Source organism: Myxocyprinus asiaticus, chromosome 30 (assembly GCF_019703515.2).
Source record: "Myxocyprinus asiaticus isolate MX2 ecotype Aquarium Trade chromosome 30, UBuf_Myxa_2, whole genome shotgun sequence".
NCBI classification, from domain to species: domain Eukaryota; kingdom Metazoa; phylum Chordata; class Actinopteri; order Cypriniformes; family Catostomidae; genus Myxocyprinus; species Myxocyprinus asiaticus.
The window spans coordinates 23216670-23242176 of record NC_059373.1 but is presented as its reverse complement, the minus strand read 5'-3'; the positions used below and the strand labels follow the sequence as shown (position 1 = coordinate 23242176).

General features: G+C 43.7%; 1 protein-coding gene across 1 annotated transcript in view; it reads right to left on the bottom strand.

Annotated features, from left to right (window-relative positions):
* Positions 1-25507, bottom strand: part of LOC127421662 (uncharacterized) — a 726036-nt gene that overhangs the window by 580243 nt on the left and 120286 nt on the right. The window lies entirely within an intron of this gene.

Genomic DNA, 25507 nt, shown 5'->3' with positions numbered 1-25507 from the left:
GGCCCTGATCAAAAGTTTACATACCCTTGAATGTTTGGCCTTGTTACAGACACACAAGGTGACACACACAGGTTTAAATGGCAATTAAAGGTTAATTTCCCACACCTGTGGCTTTTTAAATTGCAGTTAGTGTTTGTGTATAAATAGTCAATGAGTTTGTTAGCTCTCACGTGGATGCATTGAGCAGGCTAGATACTGAGCCATGGGGAGCAGAAAAGAACTGTCAAAAGACCTGCGTAACAAGGTAATGGAACTTTATTTGAAAATGCCAGTCAGTACTGTTCAATCACTTATTAAGAAGTGGAAAATTTGGGGATCTCTTGATGCCAAGCCAAGGTCAGGTAGACCAAGAAAGATTTCAGCCACAACTGCCAGAGGAAATGTTCGGGATACAAAGAAAACCCACAGGTAACCTCAGGAGAAATACAGGCTGCTCTGGAAAAAGATGGTGTGGTTGTTTCAAGGAGAATCAAATTATCAAAAAAGTAATTCTCTAGTCGTGTATTCCAGATCTTCCAAGGCTGTGTGTAATGGCTTTGTGTAAGGAACAGGTCCAAATTTAAGTCTTTATGCAACGATCATCTTCCCCACCTGCCATTACACACAAATTTCATACTCATTTAAACATTCAACAATTGCCGCTCAATTTTTGAAGTGTTATGACAGCATTAACGTCATTGATGTCACATGCCATTGGCTTTCACATGTCTTGTGTCCAATTACGACATGCTGATGTTTGTAGATTTTTGAATGAGATGTGATGTCTTCATGGAGAGAAGATTTTTACTGAGTAAAACACTCTGTACCTCACACAAAGCTATCATTTGTCTCCTTTGGAGAACTTTAAATGCAGCATAGAATACTTTTATAGTGTTTTTTATTTTTATTTTATTTTATTTTTTGTCATTTTTTAAATAAATGATTGTGACTGTACTTTAATCTGTCTTTTACCTCTTTTATATTGTTGGCAAACATAACTAAACTAATATATGTATAACAAAATATATTGTGGTAAAACATGCAATAAATCCGAAGATTGCCAAATTTATGATGGAATCTTCAGAACTGTGGTGAGAACGGAATGACCAGGACGTTGTGATGATGTAGGCCAAAAGTCACTACGTTGATGCCTCCTCATGAGACTGTCCTGATTCAACCACACTTTTAATGAGATGATTCAGGTGCCTGATCGTAGTGGTGGAGAAATGCTGTTCTATTCTAGCAAGGTATGCCAGATTGCGGTAGTCTGCTGCATCCTCCACAAACGTGCACTCAGAACCGGCTGGGAAAATGGGGAATTGTGCCGTTATCTGATTGACATAATTCCTTTATTGAATTGGGTGCTAAAACAACACAAAGCATGTGCAAATTAACAATGCTATCAATGGCAATTAATTCTTAGTAAATTCCCCCTCATGTTTCCTCACGAGAAAAGTATTGTCAGATTTATTTGCCTACCTCAGCCCCATCTCAAATATCATAAACCAGAAACACAGTTAGCGGTCTTAAAGTCAGTCTCTAAAAAGCCATCTCTCACTAGCAGCTCTGAACTTTTCCGCTCTCTTCGATCGTTCCATATCAGTAATCAATAAGCTCTCTGTGATTGCTGTTGAAAGGCAAGATTTCACAGCTGTTGATCTGTGCCCCTGGTGCAGAGTGTTCAATGTAAATCAACGTCCACTGAATTCCACAGGGGATTGATTGGATACTGGCCGTTGTTTAGTGGTGAAACCGCCTGCTAACCATATTAATTTGGTGGGATGGAATTGAATTAGCAGGAAGCGGTTGGTGTTGGAGTACTGAGGTGTGCCAAGTGTCATTTCCATGGGGCAGAGGCACTTTTTTATTTCACTGGTTATGAAATTAAAAATCAAACATCAGCGTTTGAATAAATGAGATAAGAAAGCAATTGAATACCTCCTAGTGTTCTAACATAGACACCGCTGATATTATTGGGTTTTGAATGGCCATTCCTTGCAACTGCACATATTATTGTTAACTCTGTGGCAAATGTTATAGTTGAAGGTGTCAGTGTGTGATCTGAAGGATATGGAGATATCATATAGATTTTAGAAAAGAGATTGATTTAGAGAAGCCACTGTAGATTTATAAAAGTATAAAGGGCAATGGAGATAAATTAAACAGGTTTGTAAACAGGTGGGCCACAACCCTAGGGGTCCAGGGATTGAGGGGGTCTCTTGGTCTAAAGTTTGAAAATTATTAGTGGTAATCTTTTTTAAGCATACATGTATATCTGATTTCTTGTGAGTGTGTATACGTTCAGGACACCATATTTGACTTTGCTTCATGCCATAGCATTTGGGGCCATTCACTAGTGTTGGGTTCGAGTCCACCTTAGCCGAGTCCGAGTCAAGTCTGAGTCTTTAAACAATCGAGTCCAAGTCGAGTCCGAGTCCATAACAGGCCGAGTCTAAGTCAAGTCTGTGCCCAAATGAATCTGTTCATGAATCTGAATTCAAATTGTGACCGTGAACTCAACATCAATATTTTAAGCTTATTTTAACATTTACATCTAAGAAAAAACATTTGTCAACATAAATTACAAAACTGTCCTTTTCTTATTGTGTTCTGTTGACATTTCAGTTATTTGTTGCTTTTTCCCCTCCACTCAAACATAGACTAAAGAAAGTGAAAGCTGTGCTAGTCATTAAAACCAGAGTTTTTATTGTTTCAAATTTAAATTTAAATGTCTACCTCATTTTCAATTTGTCCTTTCAATTTAGTTTAGTTTTATCTAAAATGATCCCTATCTAAAGAAATAATATATACTGAAATTTCTTTTTTGTCTCTATCTGCCGACTGGTTTGGAAAAATAGTGAGTCAACACAGTTGTAATTAGCACTCGCTGAGAAGTTACATCTCACGACTTGACTGCAAATGCTACATACGAAAAGCCCACTGCTAATATTAGGGCCATTTAACATGGACATGATTGTTAATTCGCGGAAAACATGGGGCAGTTCTACGCACTGCTTGTGCACCTAAAAACTTGATGTGTCCATGTGTTATCTTAAAAAAAAAAAGAGTTATCATAAAAATGTATTTTGTATTACCTTGAAGAAGCAATTTGACAACAGATACTCTCATATATTCCACAACACAAAATGGTAACTGAATTTAAACAAATGATACTGTTCTAAAGTTTATTTTCCTTGGTTCTAAAAGGCTGACTGTTTGTGTAATAATTGTTCATGTGTCCCTGCTTTGTCCTGAGCAGTGAAGCTGCCCACTTTTCTTAAGAAAAATACTGTACATTCTTTGGATTCCCAGCATCTTCTGCACATTTGAGTTACTCCCAACAGTGGCTAAATGATTATAGACGTCCAGCTTTTGACACTTAGGACAATTAATGGACAAATACACTACTATTATAAAAGGTACAAACATTAATTGATGCTTAAGAAGACAACACAAGAACCAAGAACCAAGTGGATGTAAACTTTTGAACAGGATGATTTGTGTAAATTACAGTACATTTTGTGTAATGTAGCTTTTGAAGGGAAGTACTACATAAAATATATAATCTTTTATCTCTTCTATTTGCATACATTCTGAAAGGGGTTTGTCCCCACGGCTCGGCTACCGGACACCGAGTGCCTGCAGCCTGGGCCTCACGAATGTGGCCCCTTCGCGTGCCCTGCTGCATCACTCAAATCACACCCCCGGCCGGCTGGTGGTGACGAGTCTCGAGGACGGCCCGAGAGGCCCTCCTCCTCAGTCGCCAGCCCGCCTTACGCCGGGCGCACGGAGCAAGGTAAGTGCTTCGAAGGTCCCCTCAGCGCGGCTGCCTTGGGTCGGAGCGCTGCTCACCGATGCGGCACTCCTTGCTCCCCCCCAGGAACATCGGATGCGATCCTTCTGTTAGTGCCTCTTGCCCGGAGTTTGGACACGTGGCTATCGCTTTCCAACCTGTCACGCTGGCTGGCCAGAACCATCCGACTCGGCTATATGATTCAATTCCGGTTCCACGGCGTTCTCTTCACGTCAGTGAAGGACGAGTGCGCCGCCGTCCTGCAGGCGGAGATTGCGGTCCTCCTACAGAAGGGCGCGATAGAGCCTGTCCCTCCAGCCGAGGTGAGACAGGGGTTTTACAGCCCTTACTTCATCGTTCCAAAGACGGGCGGTGGGATGCGGCCAATCTTGGACCTGCAAGTTCTGAACCGGGCCTTGCACAGACTCCCGTTCAAGATACTGATGCAAAAGCACATTTTGACGTGCATCCGGCATCAAGATTGGTTCGCGGCGGTAGACCTGAAGGATGCGTACTTTCACGTATCTATTTTACCTCGACACAGACCCTTCCTATGGTTCGTGTTCGACGGTCGGGCATATCAGTACAAGGTCCTCCCCTTCGGCTTGTCCTTGTCCCCTCGCATCCTCATGAAGGTCGCAGAGGCAGCCCTTGCCCCGTTAAGGGAAGTGGGTGTTCGCATACTCAATTACCTCAACAACTGGCTGATTATAGAGCACTCTCGAGAGTTACTGTGTGCACACAGGGACCTGGTGCTCACGCACCTCAGCCATTTAGGGCTTCGGGTCAACTGAGAAAAGAGCAAGCTCTCCCCAGTTCAGAGCATCTCTTTTCTCGGCATAGAGTTAGGCTCGGTGTCAATGATAGCGCGCATCATATGCGAGCGCGTGCAGTCGGTGCTGAACTGCCTGAACTTATCCAGGCGGGAAATGTCGGTCCCACTGAAGTACTTTCAGAGGCTCCTGGGGCATATGGCATCCTCAGCGGTCACGCCGCTCGGGTTGATGTATATGAGACCGCTACAGCACTGGCTCCAGACCCGAGTCCCGAGGTACACATGGCGCCATGGCACACATCGCATGGCTCTCACGCCCGCCTGCCACCACCTCTTCAGCCCTTGAACAGACCTTGCGTTCCTGCGGGACCCCATACAGCAAGTGTCCAGGCGCATCATGGTTATGACGGATGCCTCCAATACAGGCTGGGGCGCCGTGTGGAATGGACACGCAGCCGCTGGCTACTGGAGAGGACCTTGCCTGCATTGGCACATCAACTGCCTTGAGTTGCTGGCAGTACAGCTTGCCCTGCGGAGGCTATTGCCGTTGATCCAGGGCAAGCACGTGTTGGTCCGGATGGACAACACAACGACAGTAGCTTATATAAACCGCCAAGGCAGTTTACGCTTTCATTGCATGTCGCAACTCGCCCGTCACCTCCTCCTCTGGAGTCAGCGGTGACTCAGGTCACTGCGGGCCATTCATATCCCTGGCAACCTCAATGCCACAGCAGATGCTCTGTCACGGCAGGTGACACTCAGGGGAGAGTGGAGACTCCACCCCCAGGTGGTCCAGCTGATATGGAGTCAATTCGGCAAGGCACAGGTAGACCTGTTCACCTCCCGGGAATCCTCCCACTGCCTGCTCTGGTATGCCCTGACGGGAGCTCCCCTCAGTACAGACGCGCTGGCACACAGCTGGACCTGGGGGCTGCGCAAATACGCATTCCCCCCAGTGAGCCTACTTGCACAGGTTCTGTGTAAGGTCAGAGAGGTTGAGGAGCAGGTCATTCTCGTGGCTCCATATTGGCCCACCCAGACCTGGTTCTCGGACCTCATGCCCCTCACAACAGCACCTCCCTAGCAAATTCCCCTGAGGAAGGACCTTCTTTCTCAGGGACGGGGCACCCTCTGGCACCCATGCCCAGACTTCTGGAATCTCCATATCTGGTCACTGGATGGGACGTGGAAGACCTAACTGGTCTACCACCCAGAGTGGTTAACACAATCACTCAGGCCAGAGCTCCTTGTACAAGGCAGCTGTATTCCCTGAAGTGGCGTATCTTCTCTAAGTGGTGTTCTTCCCGTAGCAAAGACCCCCAGAGGTGCGCAGTCGGGTCAGTGCTTTCCTTCCTGCAAGAGAAGTTGGACGGGCAGCTGTCCCCCTCCACTCTCAAGGTCTATGTAGCTGCTATAGCAGCACACCACGATGCTGTTGAAGGTAAGTCTCTCGCTAAGCACGACCTGATCATCAGGTTCCTGAGAGGCACCAGGAGGTTGAACCCTCCTAGGCCATTCCTCTTTCCCTCATGGGACCTCTCCGTGGTCCTTTTAGGCCTACGAAGAGCCCCATTCGAGCCCCTAGAGTCAGTCGAGTTAAAGGCCGTCTCATTGAAGACTGCCCTCCTGACCGCGCTCACTTCCATCAAGAAGGTCGGGGAACTGCAAGTGTTCTCTGTCAGCGAAGAGTGCCTAGAGTTTGGTCCGGAAGACTCTCACGTGATCCTGAGACCGGGCTATGTGCCCAAGGTTCCCACGACCCCTTTAGGGATCAGGTGGTGAGCCTGCAAGCACTGCCCCTGGAGGAGGCAGACCCAGCCTTATCGTTGCTGTGTCCGGTGCGTGCTTTGCGCATCTACTTGGAATGCACGCAGAGCTTTAGACACTCTGAGCAGCTCTTTGTCTGCTTCAGCTGACAGCAGAAAGGGAACGCTGTCTCCAAACAGAGGCTTTCCCACTGGATCGTGGATGCCATTGCTTTGGCCTACCAGACCCAGTCCATGCCCGCCCCCTTGTGGGTTCGAGCACACTCCACAAGGAGTGTGGCATCCTCGTGGGCACTGGCCAATGGCACCTCTCTAGCAGACATATGTAGAGCAGAGGACTGGGCAACACCCAGTACCTTTGCAAGATTTTACAATCTCCGGGTTGAGCCGGTTTCGTCCCGTGTTCTTTCAGGTACAAACAGGTACGTTTCATTACGCGGGGCAGCTGGCCGGGTGTATCACTTGTGTATAGCGCCTTTCCCCTCCACGAGGTGAAGCCATGCGCTCTTCTCTCCCATGCGTGTTCACGACCTGTGAACCCTGGATGTCCTTCCTCCTAGCCCTCTGGCTCACGAATTCAGCGGATGAATTCGTAGTCAGACCCAGTACATGTGCTAACGTGCCCTGTACTGGGGTAAGTGCTCCACAGGTGTTGGTTACCCCGGTAACCTGCTGTGATTTGTCTTCTGCAGCATGGTCTCCCGTAGATCCACGTCTCCCTTGGCAGAACCCTTTCTGCCCCAGTCGCTGAATTTGTAGAGCTCCTCCCCTACGAAGGGCAGGACCTACAGCCGCGCCTCTTCCATGTGTGGCCATAGGCCCATATGACGTATTCGCCACTTTTTTACCCTCCCCTTCAGGGCAGGGTGTGGCCTCCACAGGGTCTTTTCCCCCTGAAAGAATAGGAACAGAAAAGAACGCTTTCCCCGGTGCATTTTATGAGCATTTAAAGGCCCCAGCCAAATCTAATTTTCTGTGGAGAGAAAAACGTAGAGAGAAAAGGCCACAGCTGGTGCAGCCTGCTCCCATACTAGATACATCTCCTTCCCCCCCTCATTGTTGTTGGGAATTACATGACATTTTGGGGCATCTGGGGAGGCTACGTGCAGTCCGAGTGCATCTGTTCCTACGCTCACAGTAGCTTGCCTACACCTGCATCGGCAGTTCACGTAACACAGTTCAGCCATTGTGGCATTTCGTATAGGGACCTCTAGTGTCACTACGTCGACACAACGTCGAGTGAGTGACAGAAGGGGAACATCTCAGTTACTGTCGTAACCTCCGTTCCCTGATGGAGGGAACGAGACGTTGTGTCCCTCTTACCACAGGCTGAACTACACTGCTGTAATGGCCGGGACCTTGTCTTGGCTCCTCAGTGCATAAACTTGAATGAATCTGCATTCCAGCCTCCCTTTTATACCCGTATGTCGGGGGGAGTGGCATGCAAATCCTTCTCGCCAATTCTCATTGGCCTTTTCTCAAAGATCTGAAGGTGTCTCGGGCTCTCATGATCGACTCCTAATGTCACTACATCGACACAATGTCTCGTTCCCTCCATCAGAGAACGGAGGTTACAACAGTAACTGAGACGTTACTGTGAGACACTTACAATGGAAGTGAATGTGGCCAATATTTGGAGGGTTTAAACAAAAAAGTGTGTAGATAATTTTATAAAAGCACTTGCATTAATTCCTCTGTTAAAACTCATGTATTATTTGAGCTGTAAAGTTGTTTAAATAGTCATTTTTACAGTCGTTTTAGGGTTTGTTGACATTATATCATCATGGCAAAGAAGTTGTACAGTTGGCTAAATCTTTACATAGAAAAGGTTAGTAAATTATTTTATCTCACTAAAATCTTGTTTACATGCATATCTTTATGTCTTGTAGCTATACTTTTGAAAAAAAAAATAGTATTTTAATGTTCAAAAATTTTCCCCATTCACTAACATTGTGCCTCACTGGAGCCTCGATTTTTGCTTTTTTTAAGAAAAGGAGAGATGAGTCCAAATTTATTTTTGTGGTATGACAAAATCAACATACAGACAAAAATGTTACATAGAAAGGTTTTTGAACCAGTGACATCGTTGCGTTTACAGGTTGGTGTATGAAAACAAAACAAAAAATCAACGGTGCAGTTGCACAAACCAAATGATTAGAAAGGGTGAAGTTTATTATGCAAGTTCTCTATATGTAGCCTGGGCTTTATTCAAGCTGTCAAACCACAAAAAAAACAAACTTGTAACTTTAAAATTACCTATAGCCTACTGTAACATATTTGTATGTTCTTGTTTCATGTTTAGATTCATGTTCATGATTTCAGGTCTTTTATTTTGAAATTAATTCACTTCCTTGTCTAGTCATGTGATATCCTGTTTCCCTCATGTTCATGTGTCTTGTTCTCATTGGTTTATTGTCTTGTTATCTTGTTATTAGTTTAGTCTTGTCATTGGTTGTCTTTGTCATGCGTTTTTTCCCTTGTCAGTGTATTTAAGCCTTCAGGTTTGTTAAAGTCCTTTGTTGAGTATTGTTGTACTGTTTGTAATATTATAGTCAAGTTATTTCTGTTTGTTTTGGCTTCACGTTTGGATACCAGCACTGTAAATAAAACTGCACTTTGGTTCTAACACATTTTCATCTCGTCCTGTCTTCAGCCAGCCGGCCAAAATGTTTCACCTATTATGTGTGGTCTAGCATAGGATAAAGTAAATAATGTATGTCCCTTGATAACGATTTGGGTTGAATTTTAAGGAATGGTTAACCCAAATATGAAAATTCTCTATTTACTCACCCTCATGCTGTCCCAGATGTGTTTGACTTTCTTTACTTCTGGTGAACACAAAATATTTTTAGAATATTTTAGAATATTTTTTTTCTAGAAATCTCCACATTTACTATTACTTCCATATTCTTTTGTTTTTGGTGTTTCACATTCTTTGTGCAAATCGCCACCTACTGGGCAGGGAGGATAATTTTTTGTAAAAAAAAAAAAAATGGATTTAACCACTGGAGTCACTGGACGTTCAAAGTTTTGGGCACCTTTCACTTGCATTGTATGGAACTACAGAGCAGAAATATTCTTCTAAAATTTTTGTTTGTGTTCAGCAGAAGATAGAAAGACACATCTGGGATGGCATGAGTGTGAGTAAATGATGAGATAATTTTTGGGTGAACTATTCCTTTAATGTAATTTAATGGAAAACTGTTTGAGTTTTCCTTTGTGTTGTCTAATGTGCAGTTTCCCCTGCTGCTATGGCAGGGTTTTCCCCATAGCCTGGAGCTCTTCAGCTTTCAATGGCCGGCAGTCAGCCCTCTGTCACACATGTGCATGTCAGAGATGACAGAGATAAATTTAAGCGACTCCACCTGAATGACTTCCCTCATTCAATGAACACATACTGCATTATTAAAGCACTTCTTCAGAGCCAGTGAAATGGGCATTGTCACTGATGTCTTCACCTCTGTACGGAACATTTACTCCATACCTGAATTACTGACCTTCCCAATAGGATGTGCAATACATCATGGAGACAGGTTAAGACACTGATGTCATTTATACCAACAGATTTCATTAGATCAAAACCTGCTGTATAAGGCTTCAGCAATTTGAGGTAGTAGACTACATCTGGACTGTCATTATCCCGAATACATAGTGTGTATGTATACATAGGTATACAGAGACTATCAGTTAATTGCCAACAAAAGCCTTGATCAGCCAACTAACAATAGACAATGCATCTATGTGAACTTCTGCAGTTAATCCAGGATGGACTTCAAAGACATTAGTCATTAATCTTACAGTTCATACAAAATCTTTGTTTAAACACTGGCCCTTAACACTAACTTAGTTTACTATTTTTAAACCATGACTTGCACTACACACCAGAAATTAATATTGACATTATATTCATGCTGTTTAGCCAGAGGGGAACTGGCCCCCATAGTGAGCCTGGTTTCTCCCAAGGTTATTTTTCTCCATTAACCAACATTTTATGGAGTTTTGTGTTCCTTGCCACAGTCGCCTTCGGCTTGCTCACTGGGTTTCTAAATACAATTATTATTTACTTATTTATTAATTTTCATACACAATTTAAAATCATATTTATTAAAACTACACAATGATGACTCAAATACTTTATAGACATTACAGTTTCATTTTCTGTTAAAATGCTTTGAAATGATGTGTGTTGTGAAAAGCGCTATACAAATAAAAATAAAGACTTGAATAAATCCTAAAATGCATTTTTCTTTGGCAGTTTCCGCTATGCATGTCATTGTGATGCATTATTCAGTCTTGAAGGAATTAGTCTGGAACTTTTTGTATAGATTACACCTCTGTAATTGGTCATGGTTGACCTCCAGAAAAAGATTATTCAGTTTGCAGTTCTATTAATTGATAAATAATGCTGTAGAAGGGACATTTTGCTGGCGTAAAGACACACCCCTTTTTTGCAAGCCACCTTCATGTGAGGTACTCAACATGTCTACAGCAGATCAGAGCAGAAAAAGCCACACCACATGTTCCATCTCCTGTGATGGCACTCTTGTCCCATTCTTACAGTCCAGACCTCATGCTTCCACCTTGGGGTTGGTACCTGTGACCCTCCCCCTCCCATTGCAAAGGCCCTCAATCCCAGTCGTCTGTCCAGACACCTGTCCCCCCTCCAATGGAGGCAGACAGATAGTCACACTACTGCACTACATCATGTAGACAAGGTCATTAAAGAACAAATCAATTGAACACACACACACACACACACAAATGCTGCTCTACGAGGATTTCAGCCTGGCTTGTATGAAGGAAAAGACCAGCCAAAAATACAAATTCTGTCAAAATGTACTCACAATCATTTCATTTAAAAAATGTATTACTTTTTTTCTTCTGCAGAACATAAAAGGAAAACTTTAACTTTGGGTTGAGATGAGATGAGAAACAATCCCAAATTTAAGTAATTTTTCAGTGAAAATCACGTCTGTTGTACATTCATGAGCAGTTGAGAGAAACTCGTTCACAATGACTTGTGTGTTTACGGGGGAACATGCGTTGTTTAGTGCTAATAAACAAAACAAAACAAAGTTCTTGCATGAGCATGTACCTCTGTGAATGAGCTTTTCACATAGCACTCATGAACACACAAAGGATGTCAAAATTTACACTGAAAAATTACTTACATTTCAGGTTGTATCTCACCAAAACCTATTGAATGTGTTCGTAAGGCTTAGAATATGATGCACCAGTCGTATGGACTGCTTTTATGATACTTTTGGGCCCTTTTTCAACCTTTAAAGTGGTCTCTATCAACTGCCATTGTATTAAAAATAAAGACAGGAATAAGAAAAAAAAAAAAAAGGAAAGAAAGATTCTGCAAAAGAATGGATTGGAACATCATGAGGCTGAGTAAATAAGGACAGAAGTTTAATTTTTGGGTGAACTATCCCTTTAAGGATCCAGAGTATAATACATTGGAACATCACATTCAGTTTCCCTTCTCTGTTTCCAAATCACAGACTGGTCAATATTTGAGCTCAGCTACTGTCATTTACATATTTATCCAATTTGAGCTGCAAACTAATTTGAAATTAACCTGACATATGGCAGATAATTATTTTAGTGCCTGATGATTTCCAAAAGCAAAAGAATCTCCACGGAGATTGCTTTGTCTGTTCATGGGATGAAACTATTTCATTAGGTGAGTGAGCAGTGGCTGATTGTGTGAAATGTACATCGGTGCTTGCACGGGTAAACTGCTTAAAGCAGCCTCCCCTTTATTTGTTTTGTTTCACCTTCCCTGAGGACCAAGCGTATGCTCCTGAAATATGAGTGGGTGCTAAACCCACTATGCCCCCCCCCACCATTTTCATTCTGAGCGAAGTGGGATTTGGGGGGTGGCTTCATAAGAAGGGAAGGGGGCTCCTCTGATGCCTTTGTTCCCAGTCTGGTTATATGTTGGGACTCAGTGAGGCCAAAGACAATGGAAGCATAGTGGGCTCAGCTCGACTCTGGTTCAGAGGAAACCAGGGGTGCGCCTGACTGAACTCATTTCAAGCTTGATTTGCCTTGACAGATATGAGCTGCTTGGATTAGCATTTATGGGTGATTTTTAGGTCTAATATCAGGGAAGTGTTCAGAACAATCTATTTAAAGCTTATGGATTGGGATGCATTACTTCTGACCTGACAGGTCTTGACGTAAACAACAGATGGTCTGCTCACATTTGGATTTTTGGATCTCAGCTTTAATAGTGTTAGGTACTCAACATAACAAAGGATATGCACTTAATGTACTTGGTGAAACAATCATAGACTTTAACCTGTACCAAAATAACAAGTAAATGGTTTATGGTATATCAATAGAAAGAAATGTCTAATCTTATTAGCAATTAAATTGGTTAAGTTGCAACACAATGGAATTATCTTTAAAGTGAAAGTTCACCCAAAAATTAAAATTCAAGAATGAAAACACCCCCATGATGTTCCTATCCACAATTTTCATTTTTGAGTAAACTATCGCTTTAAGTTATTCTTTGTCACTACAAATTAAGACCACTGCTATGATTTATAATAGTTCTGATTGGCTCAAATCACCTCGGGTACCTTAAGAGCTAGATTGAAGAAATAATCGACTGAGTTTCCCTCTTATGGGTTGTTGCATGACCACCGTGTATCAGTCATCACACCTATTTTGAACCACATAATTGCTTCATTAATTCAAGGCTAAACAATGTTAAATGTTTAATTGCATTAGGCGTTGTTCTATTTTATTCTCCCTTTTTGTTTTCCAATTGTCTTCCCATTTCCTCTTCCAACTTGGATAACATTTGCATATTTAAATTGGATCAGCTTGGATAAGCATGCCCCTCCCACTTCCCTGGTTGGTCCCCCCCTCTGCCCCCCTCCAGCTGTTCTGGGAGATTTGACAAATGAGTCAGACATTGAGTTCTTTCTCCAAAACAAAAACACTGGATAGGGTCTGCAGTGTAGTATGCCAAACTTGTCTGCTCCACTTAGATATGGACACGTCAGACTCAAAGCGTCTCGGTTATTGTTGTAACTACCGAGAATGAGACGTTGTGTCGATGTAGTGACACTAGGGGTCGCTCTTGAGAGCCCCGAACACCTCAGATCTTTGAGAAAAGGCCAATGAGAATTGGCGAGTGGAATATGCATGTCACTCTCCTGGACATACGGGTATAAAAGGAGCTGGCTCGCAACCACTCATTCAGGTTTTGTGCTGAGGAGCTGAGACAGGGTTCTGGCCATTTCAGCGGTTAGTACAGCGTTGCGGAAGGGGGGACACAACGTCTCGCTCCCTCCATCAGGGAACGGAGGTTACGACAGTAACCGAGACTTCCCCTTCTTTCACTCACTCGACGTTGTGTCGATGTAGTGACACTAGGGGTCCCTATACGAAACGCCACAACTAGCTGAACCGTGTTACGTGGACTGCCGGTGCCAGTGCAAGCAAGCTGCTGCGTGCATACTAGCAGGTGCACCGGTCTGCACGTTGCCTCCCCTAACACCCCAAAAAACTTCGTATAGTTCCCCACATCCCTGGGGGGGGGGGGGGGGAGAGACATATCTAGTATGGAAGCAGGCCACACCAGCCAATATATGCGCCGGGGAAGGTGTTCTTTTCCTATCCTATTCTTTCAGGGGGAAAAGAAACCGCGAGACCACATCCTGCCCGAAGGGGAGGTAACATGTGCCAAGCACGTCATGTGGGCTCAGAGTCGCACATGGAAGAGGCGTGGTGGTAGGTCCTGTCTGAAAGGGAAGGAGCTCTACAAACACGCCGGCTGGGACAGAGAGGGCTCTGTCGAAGGGAGACGCAATTCTGCTGACAGGGAGAACGTACTGCGGAAAATACACCACAGGGCTAGGGAGGAAGGACATCCAGGGTTCACGGGTTCATGAAATCGCAAGGGAAAAGAAGCACACATCTTCACCTCTTTGGAGGGGAAAGGCACTATACGCAAGCGATACACCCGGCCAGCTGTCCGTATTACTGAACTTACCTGTTCGTACCTGACAGAACACGAGATGAAACCGGCTCAACCCGGAGATTGTAAAATCTCATGAATGTATTGGGTGTTGCCCAGCCCGCTGCCCTGCAGATGTCTGCTGGAGAGGTGCCATGGGCCAGTGCGCTCGTATTTCCAAAGGGGTGGGCACAGCCTGGGTTTCCACGTCGAGAAGCCTCACTTCGTCTCGAACTCGTGGCTGCGCTGAGGGGACCCTCAAAGCACTTACCTTGCTCCATGTACCTGGCGTCGGGGGAGTCGGCAACAGGGGAGGAGGGACTTTTTGACCATCCTTGTAGTCTGTCACAACCACCTGGCCATGGGTCGCAGGTGCTCAGTGCCCGGTTCCCGTGATAACGACGGTTGTAAACACTGGCTATGTGACCCAGGGAGTGAGGAAACTGCTCTTTTGAGAATGTGGGTACCGCAGCCCGTTCAGGGTGTGGCAAACATAAAAGAAAAGGAAACCAAGGATTTACCTCCTGGCCCTTCACCAGGGGATGGAATGGTCTGGATACTAGCTCCAGGTTTGCAGCAGACATCTCGCTCCCTGGGTCGTCCATCTCAGGGGTGCTTAGGAGCCTTCCGGGTCCTTGTGCCGGCCTGTGAGGCGGGGACCGTCAGCTTCTTGCCTAGCTCTATGCTAGGGCTGAGAACTGGGCTCGGGCTGAGGCGGAGCCGCCTGGGCATTCACCGCCGCAGGGGGATGCCCTCGGCAGACAGACACAATACGGGATCTTGAGCCGCGCCATGGCAAGATGTGTTGTATAGCCTCCGTCTGCTTCCTCACCGCCGAGAGCTGCTGGGCGAAGTCCTCAATGGTGTCGCCGAATAGGCCGATCTGGGAGATGGAGCGTTGAAAAAGTGAACCTTGTCCGCGTCCCTCATCTCGACCAGATTCAGCCACAGGTGGCGTTCCTGGACCATGAGGGTGGACATCGCCTGCCCGAGTGCTCGCACCGTGACCTTCGTCGCCCGGAGGGCAAGGTCAGTCGCCGAGCACAGCTCCTGCATCACATCGGGATCAGGATTACCCACGTGCAGTTCCTTTAGTGCCTTGGCCTGGTGTACTTGCAGGAGGGCCATGGCATGCAGGGCAGAGGCAGCCTAACCAGCGGCACTGTAGGCTTTGGCTGTCAGAGACAATGTCATCCTACAGGCCTTGGAAGGGAGTGCTGGGCGATCCCACCAGGTGGCTGCGCTTTGCAGGCACAGGTGCACCACAACTGCCTTAACCACCTGAGGGACCTCCATATACCCGTGGGCCACCCTGCCATCGAGGGTAGTGAGAGCGGACGAGCTGGGAGGTCGGTTTCGGGCAGAAAAAGGTGCCCTCCATGACCTCGTCAGCTCGTCGTGCACTTCCAGGAAGAAAGGGACCGGGGGGAGCCTGGCTGTGAGCAGCGCCCCGAACCCAGAAACCAATCATCTAGCCGCGAGGGCTCAGGGGAGGGTGGAAGGTTCCACTCCAACCCGACACACGCGGCGGCCCGGGCAAGCATGGCAGTCATCTCGCCGTCAGCCTCAGACTGGGCGGGCAGACCCGAAGGTGGCAGCCCAGTCGAGTCCTCGATCACCAGAACGCTCTCCGATGCAGGGCTGAGAACTGGGCTCGGGCTGAGGCGGAGCCGCCTGGGCATTCACCGCCGCAGGGGGATGCCCTCGGCAGACAGACACAATACGGGATCTTGAGCCGCGCCATGGCAAGATGTGTTGTATAGCCTCCGTCTGCTTCCTCACCGCCGAGAGCTGCTGGGCGAAGTCCTCAATGGTGTCGCCGAATAGGCCGATCTGGGAGATGGAGCGTTGAAAAAGTGAACCTTGTCCGCGTCCCTCATCTCGACCAGATTCAGCCACAGGTGGCGTTCCTGGACCATGAGGGTGGACATCGCCTGCCCGAGTGCTCGCACCGTGACCTTCGTCGCCCGGAGGGCAAGGTCAGTCGCCGAGCACAGCTCCTGCATCACATCGGGATCAGGATTACCCACGTGCAGTTCCTTTAGTGCCTTGGCCTGGTGTACTTGCAGGAGGGCCATGGCATGCAGGGCAGAGGCAGCCTAACCAGCGGCACTGTAGGCTTTGGCTGTCAGAGACAATGTCATCCTACAGGCCTTGGAAGGGAGTGCTGGGCGATCCCACCAGGTGGCTGCGCTTTGCGGGCACAGGTGCACCACAACTGCCTTAACCACCTGAGGGACCTCCATATACCCGTGGGCTACCCTGCCATCGAGGGTAGTGAGAGCGGACGAGCTGGGAGGTCGGTTTCGGGCAGAAAAAGGTGCCCTCCATGACCTCGTCAGCTCGTCGTGCACTTCCAGGAAGAAAGGGACCGGGGGAAGCCTGGCTGTGAGCAGCGCCCCGAACCCAGAAACCAATCATCTAGCCGCGAGGGCTCAGGGGAGGGTGGAAGGTTCCACTCCAACCCGACACACGCGGCGGCCCGGGCAAGCATGGCAGTCATCTCGCCGTCAGCCTCAGACTGGGCGGGCAGACCCGAAGGTGGCAGCCCAGTCGAGTCCTCGATCACCAGAACGCTCTCCGATGCAGCGATCGAGCACTCATCCCGCTCCGGAACTCCAAAAGGGACACTAAGCTGGCCCTGGGGCGAGCTGGTCTCCTCTCGGAACTCGCCGGGGGAAAATGAGTGTGCTGGGGAATTGGAGGTCCGCGGGGATTTACCCGGAGGAGCCACGCCCGTTGAAGATAATTTGGTGTGAACAGCCCCTAACTCTTTAAAAAAAAAAAAAAAAAAAAAATTATTTACTCACCAAGCAAATTATTTCTCACATTTGGCCCATGCCAAGTGTTGACGTTAGTGCCTGGGCATTCAAAAACAGCATGAGGTAACATGTTTTTTCTGAGAGCATTTTACTGTGCCAATTATCTGAAAGCGGAAGCACAGCACACTATCAGAGTGGTAACTAAACACTGCTGCTAAAAATATAAAAACTAAATATATAACAATAAAGAAACCTTTGTTAAGATGACTAGTCAACCCATCCCTTATAAGTTTATTGTTTACAATCATGATACATAAGATGAAGTTGTCAGGGGTATGGGGTTGATGGGTAAGGTGCTCACTGAAGTGCGGCATTGATGCAGGTGTGTGGTGTCAGTGCAGGGATGTGGCGTCTGGGAAATTTCGGCAAGCACTGCAGTCACATCTGGCAGCCAAGTCTAATCGCTTCTTGAAGAAAAAACATGGCCATTAGAGTCCTGTGGGAGACACTTCACACCTGACAAGTACACCGTCACTCCTTTGTCCTGTCTCTTAATGAGGCTTCACTGCAGACAGGAGTTGTCGATTATTCCACCCAGCTCATCCACGTGACTGCACACTCACTGCTGCCCAGGACAATGCTGGCAGGTGCACTGAGAGAGCTATTACTCCATTGCTCTATTAATTCAGGGAACTTATCAACAGCAAATTGCTATTTAAAATTTTGAGTAGTTTTGAGTAGATTTTAGAATAAGTTGTGTACACTCAGCTAACATACAGTGAGTTTTTGATCACTTGTATTTGAAGTAATTAAAGTGTAGTGTGATAACTACGTCACACCTTACTGAGAAAAAGCTTTACAGTTTATTGCTTTATTATTGCTTTAATAATGCTTTATAGTGATTTTAACATGGGTAAAGGACAGTGTTAATCTGTTTTTTGTTTGTGTTAACGATAATGAAGACAAGTCAACAGTTACGCATCATGATGATAACTCTGCGATTTTGAATAAAACATACAATGTTGAGATATAAACAACAACGCAAGATATTACCAATGCACTAACAATGTTATTAGATGAAGAAAAATCTTGTAGAATAATGTTGATTCAAATGATCAAGAGCTGAACATCGGTAAACTGAAGCGCTTCTCAACTAGCGGGTTAATCACCTTTTTCAAATGCATCCTAGTCTAAATATGAGTGTAACGAAGTTCAGTGGAAAGGAGGAGGCGAGAACCGGCTTAACAATATAAATAATAGTTTAATAACAAACTTAAACAAAAAGACAAACACAAACACATGCCGGGCAGCTGCCCGTAACTCTCTCTTTCCGGAATTACCGCCTCCGGTCACCTTTATCCCTCTCGAGGGCTTGATTAGCCTGATTAGGGGCCGGGTGTGCAGCAACCCTGCTACAGTGAGATTAGTCAGCTATATCCACAACATATATATAATATTATAACTTACATCTGCACACACAATTAAGCGAACACACAGGTGAACTTAAAATAACGTCATACTTAAACGGAATGTCATACAACTATATTTCTGCCATAGCTACAGTTTTATGGTGATGTGGGTGTGGCCGAGCGACGTCTGTGGAGCGCGAGGCCGAGAGAGGAAGAACGGTAAGGATTGACACCTGTGGGAAATTATCTCTAACAGCTATTTGTAGTTGCAGTGAGAGCTGGGAGGGATAAAAGAGAAGTCCAGACTGCTAGAGTGGGGAGAGAGACACACGCAGCAGTATTCCAGTGTGTTTATTTGTTGGGCTGAAAAGCCAACATTTGTGTAGAGGCTGAAAAGCTTGTGAATAAAACATTTATGTTGACTGTTTACCTGGCCCCCACTTCCTCCTTCACGGCATACAAGAGACCTGTCACAAGTATATACAGCGGAAATAGGCTGTGTTCAAAATGCCGCACTACCATACTACTTTTTTCAAGTTACGTGCTAGTCAGAATGCATATCTTGGGTTTTGAATAAGCCATTGCCGTAAAAATGAGCTATATGCAACGAAAAATTAGTACAGTCTCTAAAACAGAAAATGTTGTGTCTAAAAGCATGAAGAATCCCCAACACACTAACTAAGTGGGTACAACTTCACCAGACTCATTATTATATACTATCATTGCTGGAACTGAAGCCTGTTTCATGTTTTCACTAGGACTTTTAGGCTAAAAATGAAAAAAAAAAAGTTTTAATCAATCAATGTTTGTTTTTAAAAATGATTGAATATTTTGTTTAGGTTTTTACTGTTACAGTTTCATACTTTGTTGTCATACCGAACACTTTTAAATATTAGCCTACTATAACGTTATTTTCATTATCGTAGGTAATTTTAGTCAAAAATAAAAAGGACAAATTAATACGACATGACGAAATATTAACTTGATTTAAAGGGCAATTTCGTCAAAAGACTAAAATTACGAAAAAAAAAAAAGAAAAGAAAAACTGAATAAAAAAAATATGTTGTAACCATGGAGGCATCAGCAATACGATAAATCAACAGTGTTCAAATCAATTGATGTTGGCTTGACAAAGGTGAAACGTTTATTGTTTCAATGCAAGTCTATGCGATTTTTCACTATTTTAAATCGTCCACTGTGAGAACCAAATTTCAGATAAGTTAAAAAAGATATAGCATGCTCTTCGCACCCTGGTCAGAAAAGTCTGAAGGTCTGGTTTGGTGGATGGTTACATTTAATATTTTTTTTGTCTTTGTTTAGGGGTTTTTGAGAAACCCTAATAAGCCTAAAGTGCAGAACAGGCAATATAAACCATAAATCAAAAACATTAATCATTATTATTATTATTAATTTATTTGAATAATAACCAAAAATAAACAATTCTTGCTTTAAGTAATATAGTTTATAAGCTTTACTGTTGGCTGTTTATGGTTGGCAAGCAACATAGCAACTTGCCACATTAATATAGAATATAACAAAAATGCAAACATCAGCATTTTACAACAGCTTCAAAAATGGCTCATCCAATCAAAATTTAGATTTGTATATATTCACTATATAATGATGTTTTAATTCAGTGTTAATCACTTTATGTTCTGTGTTTCCTTGTGGTGTGTAATTGCGCTGAGGTGTGCTAATTGTAGCATGCAGTTCTTTCACACCATACGCAACGTACATGTAAGCATGTTGCGTTAGTGAGAGCACAAGCACCTGTTTTACAGTAACGTGTTTTGCCTTTGTTTGCTTAATTGCGTAGGGCTGGTGGTGTTACAGCGTGACATGCAATGAATGTGTTGTGCTGCCTCTATGTGAATTATCTTCTGCGAGACGCACACATACCCACACGTACACGTTCATGCACACATGCAGTAATCAGGTATGATCAGAAGGAAGTGTTGTGGAAGACCGTACGCTTGTACTGCCATTCATCATGCCCCACACACTGCTCACATCTCTTCTCATTATAAAGCTCTGTCTCTACAAAAGCAAAAGAAAAGAAAAAAACACTGTCCTACACACTTTTTCATTCTCAATTTCCTTCTGTTTTGCTTTTTTCCGGCCCATCTGTCTTCCGTTTTTTTTTATTTTTTATTTTTTATTTCCCTACTATCCCTGTTTCTGCTGCACTCTTTTGCCCTGCAAAGCTTTTGCTTCGTTCCTCTCAATCTGTTCCTCCCCACCCCATTTTACCCTTCTCTCCCGCTCTTTAGCTGCACTCCAGTATTAAGGTAAAGCAGTAGTGGATATCAGTGTCTCCCACGCTTTGTCTTAGATGTGTGTGTGTGGGTTTGTTTGCATGTGTATTTGTGTTCATGTTTGATACCACACGGTTTTATCACAGAGTTAAGCGCTGTCTCTTTTGACTCTTTAAGGAGGGTAGCTGAATCTGTAATCCCACCCAGCTCTGATCTGTCACTAATCAGAGCTGTCTCTCTCTCTCTCTCTCTCTCTCTCTCTCTCTCTCTCTCTCTCTCTCTATCTATCTTTATGTCATATAAACTTCCAAGGATGGATAGATCCAACCATTTATTTTACTGCGAGATAGTGCCAGCCTTACGGTCAAAGATCTAGCCTGCAAAGCAAAGCTTGCAGGTTGAACAGGTTGTGGACGACAAATACGTCCACAGTGGTGTGATGTTGTCCCTACTGGATAAATAGGTAAATGAGTCTTGGCCCTTGGCCATCTTAAGTCTGGTCACTAAGTCTTACTGTCCACCTCACCTTCATACTGACCTGACAAAGCTCAGATTTCTGTTACTTAGTTCTTTTATTTATTTACTTGTTCATTTATTTATTTTAGGTAACAATTTAGTTTGATGGTCCTCCTACAGATACTCAACTGACTATAAGTGACTTATCAACTGACTTGCTATAGCTAGTAAACAGTGTTTCAACAAACATTCAGTAGATTTTCAGTAGCTTGTATATAGATCTTTATTAATGATCTACTTACATTATTGTTGAGAACATCAGTTCATTAAAATTGTTGGACAAAACTATTATTTCTGTACATTTATATGTCTTTTACATACAGTCTATGTTCTGGTTGCAATGTGGTGCTGCAATTCCTGTGTGTTATTATCTGTACTGGAATTTACCAGCTGTTGATAGTCTGTTTCAAAAAACGAGACATGTAGCAGTCAGCTAACCATATTCCTTAGATGTTCACTTTATTTTGATGGTCCCTACGTAACTATAGGTGAATAGTTGATACTAGCTTAAAGTAAACTGACTCTGTACTGATAGGAAATTCATATGCAAAAACAGTCAGTAGAGCATTTCCACAAAAAAAAAAAAAAAAAAAACCTTTGAAATAAGGTGAAATAAGAAAATGAGCAGGTAAGCAAAAAAATATAAGTAGGTCATTACTAATATCTATATACAGGCTAATGAAAGTCTACTGAATGTTTGTTGAAACATTGTTTACTAGCTATAGCAAGTCAGTTGATAAGTCACTTATAGTCAGTTGAATATCTGTAGGGGGACCATCAAAATAAAGTGTTACCTTATTTTACATTTTCTCAGTTGCAGATTTTACATTCTATGACCGTTAACTGACAGACACTTACAGTACATGCTTAAAGATATATTCCTGGTTCACTAAAATTTAAGTTAAATCGACAGCATTTGTAGCATTATTGATAACCACAAAAATAATAATAATAATAATAATAAAAATAAATAAACATTAATAATAATAATAATATAAAAATGTAAAATAATAATAATAATAAAAATAATAATAATAAAAATATTTGACTAGTCACTCCTTTTCTATATAAAAAAGCAAAATCGAGGTTACAGTGAGTCACTTACAATGGAAGTGAATGGGACCAATTTTGGAGGGTTTAAAGGCAGAAATCTGATGCTCTGTTAAATGTTTGTCTCCAGTCGGTTGGTTCCTGGTCCTGTTTGTCACGAATCCCACCTTTGTTGTTCCTCCCGCTCACCACCAGAGGGCTCCATCACCTGGGGATTGACTTTTACTCTCTGGACTCCATTTCCCATAATCCCCGTACCTGTCACTGATTACCTGCTCAGCTGTTTCTCATTTACTCAGCTATTTAAGTCTCACTTTCACTCTATCATTGAAAAGTCTTGTTTAGCCCTGGCTGACATTTCTAAGCGTTCTCTGAGGTTTTGCATTATCTGTGTATGATCCTGGACTGTTTACCCTGTTTTGACACATTGCTGCCTGCCTGCCTACTACTACTGCCTTGTATACCTGGAAATAACCTGTGATTGTCTGCTGCCTGCCCTGACCTCTTGCCTGTTTATTTTCTACCACTCTGGGTTGCCTTTGTTATTACTGTTGCTGATGATTGACCTGCCTGTCTGTATTATGACATTTATCATTATTAAAGCTGCACATGGATCTCAACTCTGATGACTCATCATTACACTGTTATTAACTTTGGTCGGTTCCTGGTTTATTTGAGTTTTTCAAGTTTATCATTCTGTTTCTGTTTTTGCCCCTCATGGATGTTTTGGTTTATACTTTTTGTTATTGTAAATAAAGCCCATATTCTTGCCTCCCTGTGTTTGGGTCCTACCTTGCTCTCTTAGCCGTGACAACATCTTGTGGCTATACTTTTAAAACAGTGAATATTTTAACAATTACGCATTGACCACAAAAGCCAATATGGATTGTTATTTACTGTATTGGATATAGTGCATAAAGGGCAAGGTATCCAACACTTAGTCATCTATTCCCTCATATCTCTTTTGAGGCATTGCGATAGTGTATGAAGTTCAAGCCCACTTCTTTGAGATGGTGCTCCATTTTGGCCCCAAGCCAGGTTATATGGATAGATATGTAGGCATGTGTGTATGTCTGTTTTGGGCAGGGGCCAGAGTGTTTGCTGTCTGTTAATGCTACAGCTTTGCTAATTTGTTCCATGTTTAGCTTTCTGTGTTAGTGGTTAGCAGGGGGTGAGCGTTGTCCTTCATTATCCTAATCACTGTGAAATGACCCCAACAGACATTATTTTGGCCTGAACTCGGTGAATATATATATATATATATATATAAAATTAATGTCTAATTCATAAAGCATACTTATATTTATTTTAATACTTATAGATAATTATAATTATCTTATAGTATAATCTTATAAATATACCATGGGGTCCACATTGAAAATCTGTGTTTCAGAATTAAATTTGATCTTGTAAATATACATAAAGGTTCAGAATTTTGGGGAACAAAAGTTACAATGTAAAGATTTATACAAAATAAACAAAAAATAATTTTGTCAAAATCCAAATAACTTTACAGATCTTTATTGTAAAGGGTTTAAAAAATGCTTTCCATGCTTGTTCAATGAACCATAAACAATTAATGAACATGCACCTGTGGAACGGTCATTAAGACACTAACAGCTCACAGACGGTAGGCAATTAAGGTCACAGTTATAAAAACTTAGGACACTAAAGAGACCTTTCTACTGACCCTGAAATACACCAAAAGAAAGATGCTCAGGGTCCCTGCTCATCTGCGTGAACGTGCATGTGGACTGCAGATGTGGCCAGGGCAATAAATTGCAATGTCCATATTGTGAGATGCCTAAGACAGCGCTACAGGGAGACAGGAAGGACAGCTGATCATCCTCGCAGTGGCAGACCACGTGTAACAACACCTGCACAGGATCGGTATATCCGAATATCACACCTGTGGGACAGGTACAGGATGGAAACAACAATTGCCCGATTTACACCAGGAATGCACAATCCCTCCATCAGTGCTCAGACTGTCCGCAATAGGCTGAGAGAGGCTGGACTTAGGGCTTGTAGGCCTGTTGTAAGGCAGGTCCTTACCAGACATCACTAACAATGTCGCCTATGAGCACCTGCCTGACAGGACTTGCAAAAAGAGCTCTTCATTGACGAGTCGTTGTTTTGTCTCACCAGGGGTGATGGTCGGACTTACGTTTATCGTCGAAGGAATGAGTGTTACACTGAGGCCTGTACTCTGGAGTGGGATCGATTAGGAGGTGGAGGGTCCGTCATGGTCTGGGACGGTGTGTCACAGCATCATCAGACTGAGCTTGTTGTCATTGCAGGCAATCTCGACGCTGTGTGTTACAGGGAAGACATCCTCCTCCCTCATGTTGTACCCTTCCTACAGACTCATCCTGACATGACCCTCCAGCATGACAATGCCACCAGCAATACTGCTCGTACTGTGTGTGATTTCCTGCAAGACAGGAATGTCAGTGTTCTGCCATGGCCAGCGAAGAGCCCGGATCTCAATCCTATTGAGCACGTCTGGCACCTGTCGGATTGGAGGGTGAGGGCTAGGGCCATTTCCCCCAGAAAAGTCTGGGAACTTGCAAGTGCCTTGGTGGAAGAGTGGGGTAACATCTCACAGCAAGAACTGGCAAATCTGGTGCAGTCCATGAGGAGGAGATGCACTGCTGTACTTAGTGCAGAAGGTGGCCACACCATACACTGACTATTACTTTTGATTTTGACACCCCCCCTTTGTTCAGGGACACATTATTTCATGTCTGTTAGTCACATGTCTGTTCAGTTTATGTCTTAGTAGTTGAATCTTTTTATGTTCATACAAATATTTACACATTAAGTTTGCTGAAAATAAAAGCAGTTGAAAGTGAGAGGACATTTATTTTTTTGCTGAGTTTATTTTAAATTAAGCACTATTTTTGTCACTAATCAAAATAAGCAAATTTGTGACTGTGACATTTAAACTCCTTGCACAAAAGGTCAGATTTCCTTGCCTCACAAAGATTCTCATATCTCATGCTGGGAGAGCATAGGTCATCTGGTTTTGCGCAAACTTGTGGACTCTATGCCGGCTGAGGACATACTGTCATTAAAGCAAAGGTGGGACATACCAAAAAACTATGAAATTCAGAAATTCATGTTTATATTTTTTTATTCAACTTTTTACTCAAAATGTTATGCAGATAATATAATTTGTAATTATAGAAATAAAAAAGCAAAATAAAAGCATTTTCACAAGT